The following is a 6,000-nucleotide window of genomic DNA, read 5'->3' on the forward strand; positions in this document are numbered from 1 at the left end:
GACCATGTGAAATTTTTAGCATTAGTTGCTGTTTATTTTTAATAAACAATGCAATTGCATTTGCCGCTAGTTTCGAGCTTTAAAGCTTTGCAAACACAACAGCAGCTCAGACGCGCGCTCTCTCTCACTCTCTCGCTCTCTTGTCTGTTTGCAATTTGTCAATTTTTTCGTTTTGCGTTTCAATTTTAAATTTAAATTAGCTGCAGGCAAAATGTATTTTTATAAGCGCGCATTATATAAGCGCACTAATTACACACACATTGCTAAAAAATATGTGTGTGTGTGTGTGTGTGTGTTTTAATTGCATTTGCTTGATTAAAGCAGCGGCTAAGTTGAAAGTCAGCAGAAATTCGTGCGCTTGGCAATTAAACAAGATGAGTGCGCTACACACGGCGTATGAGCAATTTTTGTAACGTAACCACTTGACCTTGCACACAAACACACACATACAGCTGAGTAAAGTCCCCAGCAATTTAAGTGTCTACACCTTCTTTTAGTTTAGCATGTTTTTCTCATTTTTTTTTGCAATAATTTTTGTGTATAAATATAACAAACAGCAATATGGCAAATATTTATACAGACAGCAAAGCAAAGAGCACAACGACGCTGTCTATGTATGTGTGTGTGTGTAGGCGTTTGTTTTTAGTTGTGTGTGCATTAATAATACGCCATGTGTTCTGTTTTTTTGCTTAGACTGTGGGAGGATGACTGCTAAATGCAATTGACACACATAAACAACAAATAAATTTCACAAGCTGCGCACAGATCAAAATAATTAGACAAAACCGGTTAAGGTGCTCAATCAATTATTGATTTATAGCAGCAGTAGTAAACTTAATTAATGCAAAATTTTAAAGCTGCGAAGTTTGTACCTCACTTAGAGATATGACATCAGCAAGCTGCAAATATTTACTGAAGAGTCAGATCATTAGTCAGTTGTCTACGCGTTTCGCGTTTGTGAGTCACGTGTCTTTCCAGATAAGCAAGCAAGCGAGTAGCTTAGGCCAATGCTCGCCATGCTATATACTCTATATATATAGCTACAGCCTATATATGTTTTCTGATTGGTTTTGCAACCTTCAGCGCGCGCAGCAAGGTCAGAGACTGGGGCTGGCATCCCAGTTGCCGCTGCGCTTAACTAACAAGAATTGGGTCAGTGTTATGACCCAGTTAACACACACACACACACACTCGGCCCACAATGTTACCTTTGTCAGCTAATTACGTATACGTAGCGACAGTTGATTGGATTTTGGTATCATATTGTATTGATTTTAGTTGCACATAAGCACAACCAACCTACATTGCTTGACAGGCAAATCAAGTAGCTCCAACACACATACATAGGCCGTAGCTGTATATAGGCGCTGCATAACTGTAGCTATATATGTTGCTGCTGCATTTTGCTTGCGAGCTTAGCCAAAGTAGCCAAAAATAAAATTCTTTGCTGGCTGCATGCCAAAAATTTAACACAGTGTGCAGTACAATAAAAAAAATAGCAAAATTAAAAGGGCGGGGGTATAGATATATAGCCTAGCATATATGTTATACATATAGCGTATAGCTGGCCCACAAAAAGGAATACAAATTGATATGTGTGCGCATAGCCGAAAGCGTCGGTCTATAAATAAGACAAAAAAATGCAAATTGACAAACGTAACGAGAGCGTTATGCAGCCTAGCAAAGTTATGCATGTTGCACACACACACACACACACACATAGAGCATCTCTCAAGGCAGCCACACCCCCTCTCCCCACTTGGCCGCACTCTCTTGCACTCACTCACACCTAAATGCAAAATCAATGCGCACTTCTGTGTCATTTTCGCTTATTACATCACACACACACACACATGCAGCTATTTGGGTCAGAGCTCTGCTTGCCAAGTATCTATAGCCTATAGCCATCTAGTAATCGTTTCAACCTAACCCTACTTGACTTCAAAACTACAAAATTGGCAACACTCTTGCCATAAACTTGTCGCCCCGTTTAGTTCTTTGCTCAAACTCAACTTGTGTTGTTTAGTGTTGCAGTCAGCGCTTGCATTGAAACTTAAATTGTGTTGTCTAGTGCTACAAATATTTAAACTGCACTTGTGTTGCTTAGTGCAGTTTTTATAACAAACTCAACTTGTGTTAAATTTTCAAACTTAACGCAGCTGCGCACTCAAATTTTAATTAGAAATATTTATAACTCAACTTGTGTTGTCTAGTGTTAGCGCTTGTATGCTTAAAACAATTATACATATTTTTTATTATATATCAAACTTAACTTATGCTGTTTAGTGTAGCTGCGCACAATTTTTATTGTTGCTATTTGAAATTCAGCGCTTATATTTAAATGTTTAGCATAACATTTTATTAATTTTTACACTTTAATGTGCGCAAATTCAACTTTCGTTGTTTAGTGTTAGCGCTTTTATACAATTATACATTTTTTTTAGTACTCAACTTTTGCTGTCTAGTGTAAGTTTAAGTTGCTTTAGGTCTTTAGCTAGAAATTGAACTTCAAAGAAATTTGCTTATCAACATTTAGTGCTGCACGCAATTTAAACAAAAGCAAAGCTACTCAAAAGTTAATGCCGTCAAAAATAAAATTTAATACAAAATACAAGAAATTTTTATGAGCCTATCACGCATATGACGCATGATTATTTTTTTTTTTTCGCTGTGTGTGTCGCAAATGTTTTTCGCTCTCTAATAATAATTAGTTGCCTATAGAAAAAAAAAACATTCTAAAGCGCGCACACGCAATGCCGCTGGCTGTTGTTTAAACTTTTCAAAAAAAAATAAAATAAATAAATGTTGGAATTTGTTAGCGTCTAGCATGTGATTTCCCCCTTGCGAAAAATATGTGATAGTTGCTAGGGAGTGAATTTCAAAAGCAAGCAATAGTTGCAGTCATTCATAAAAAATGCTGTAGCTACAGTGAGCACTCAGTAGCGTGTACACTAAGCTTGTTATGTCAAGTGTTAAGTGGGCAACTGTTTCCGTTAATAGCTAAGCAAGCATAAATCTAAAGAAAAAGAACTCGAAGTTTGTTTTTTTTTTTTATGAGCCACAAGCGGTAGTTGGGCTGTAGTTGCTGCTACGTTTTATGACCCAGATAAAAAAAACATAAGCGTGTTGGTCAATAACACACACACACACACACACGCAAGTACAGTGAGAACTGTTAATGAAAACGCGCTCAGCATTTGCCTAATGAAATTATAACAGCTACACTAAGTGAAGAACGTAAAGGGGCAGCATTTCAATAGAGAGAGCGAGAGAGAGAGCGCTACTTTTTTCTAACCCATTTAACACACATCATAAATAAATTTCTCGCTCTGCATTCGTTTGCTTGTTTTTTGTTGTTTTTTGTTGTTTTTTCTTAATAATTTTTTGTAACGCTTTTTAGACACATGCCCTGACACACAAAAATGTATAAGCCTTAATTTATTTAATTGCCAGCGTTTGTTTTAATTTTCTTTGTTTATGCTACTTGCATTGCAACTACTTTTTTTTATAAATTAGCGCACACGCGATAGCAAACTTATTTATTTATAGTTTTGACATACACATGGCGTATACGCAATTTGGCTGTCAATTGTTTCATGCCACACCCGCATGCGTTTCGCATCAAGGACAGCAAAGTTTTGTGCTTTAAAATTTTTGCAGCTTGGCGCACGTGGCAACTTCCAACTGCTTACAACCGCCTAGACTTTTATCAGGCCTGCCTGTTTATCTTATCGTTGGACTTTCTTTCTTAGGCCGACACATAATTGATTAGTGCGCTCTTTATACAAAAAATTTAATACAATTTGTTGTTAACTGGCGACAGTTGTGACACACAAATTGCTTGTTTAAGCGATCAAGCACATTGACCCAATTAAACGCCAGGCTACCCCCGCACTAACACACACACACGCACACACACACGCATACACGCACATATTTAAGATAACAAGCTGTAGCTTTAGCTGTTAGTTGAGCTCGCAGTTTGTTTTTTCTATATTTTGTTTTTATTTCGTTGCTTGTTGTTTTTGTTTTGCTTTGTTTTATAACAATTAAAACAATTAGTAGTTTAATGACAACGTTGCCAACTGACTGAGCGTAAATCCAGCGTGCCGATGCCGATTTAAATGCCACGCCCTTGCAACTGACACGCCGCCGCCTCGATGTTGCGCCTACAAGTTTCACAAGCATAAAATATAAATAACAATTAATTTACAAAACTCGAATCTCAACAACAGTTTTGGGCTGCGTGTCAGGAGTGCATTTGCACTGAAATTTTCTGAAGCTTGTAAATGCACTATCTGGTACGACATTCCAGAACCTACAATCTTCCCCATAAAAAAACAAAAAACAAAACAATTAAATGCTGAATAAATGTTATATATGCAATTTTTGGTGCTAGTGTATTAGTTTAAGCATTAAATTAATTAAGCTCTTATTATAATAAGCTATATATGTATACGATATTATTACAAATAAATAAACTTATATATGCATACAATTTGTTTTACTGCTGTAGTTTTACTTACTTTAGGCAATTGATTATTGAGCCACTACATTGCAGCATGACCTTGAGCCTCAAACTGGGTCAACTTTAAACTTTTTCCTTTGACTCTTTTGCGCAATTAAGTTTAATTGTTTTGTAAGCTGAGCTTAAAGTTTGACCTTGTGCGCGCAAGTGCGCGAAACTTTCTTGCAGTTGCAGCAAAGCTTTTAGCTAAACTAACTTTTAAACTAAGCGCACTTAGTTCAAGTCGTTTTTTTATTAAAACTAAAACTAAACTGCTCACATTCATTGCATATTTTACAGCGCTGCCGTCCAACGACGCCCCACCCCCTACCCCTCGCAGAGCTTTTGCTTTGTATGCCGAACGTAGCATAAAAAGCAGCATAAAAAACCAGCAAACATCGCCGACGCAGCACACAAGATGGCGCCGCCGTAGTGTGTTGAAAAGCTCGTGCATAACGCATACGCACTGTTGCCAGCAAACAGCCGCCAGCAGCGTTTTTAAACCACAACATATTTCACTCTTTTTATGCCACTTATGTTTTTTCTATTTAACTCATCATATTTGCAAAAAGTACTTTCAAAATATTTCAAATTGGCTATGCGCTTTGGCAGTGTGGTTAGCTGGTTGTGTGGCCAAATTAATTTGTTTTTAACTAAAATCACAGCCACTATCTTCACTGCCGCGGCGACATGCTATACCAGCAATAGAACGAATAGAACAGCTGTATTCAGAGTTACAAGGACATGCCACAGACGAACATGCGCAGAAAAGTAGCAACGATCTACAGCGACTTAGACAAAGTAAGTGTTAACTATTTAACTATTTAGCATTATAGTTTAACAGCGCTCATTTTATAGAATAACTCAGTGCCTAAATCGCAAAAATTAGTCAACATTCCACTCAATTTCATTTCCTGCAAAGGTAACAAGCTCTCCTATAAAATTCTATACAAGCTTCTAAAAACTGTTGCATTAATTTGATAATAAAGACTTTCAAAGTATGAAAAACCAAATTTTCTAGTGCATGATGTAGTGTAAAAAAATATAGAAAACATATTAAACTCAAAAATAAAATTACTTTCATATATTAAGTCCACAGTTTAAGCAATATAAGACATCATTCGTTAAAATTGGCTTACATATAACTAATTTATGCATATCACTCTTTTTATCATCGATGCTTCATACTAAAAATCTAATTTTAATGAGTTTCTATTACACACGATTTGTATTCTAGGTATTCGGCACACAAATTTAAAACAAAATTAAGCATCAGATATATTTAATTCAATTGACACAATACCCTAGATGCATTATTATCAAACTCTTCTATTGATCCACAGTAAAGTTATTGCTCATATAAGAAATTTTCATTTAGAGATAACAAAAACAATATTCAATACAAATTCTCAGGCTGGCACGTAGGCTTCAATGCTTAAGTCATGGGAGAATAGCCCTGCAGACAGTCGACAGTTTAACTCTCATGCTCATTG

Source organism: Drosophila busckii, chromosome 3R, assembly GCF_011750605.1.
Source record: "Drosophila busckii strain San Diego stock center, stock number 13000-0081.31 chromosome 3R, ASM1175060v1, whole genome shotgun sequence".
NCBI lineage: Eukaryota > Metazoa > Arthropoda > Insecta > Diptera > Drosophilidae > Drosophila > Drosophila busckii.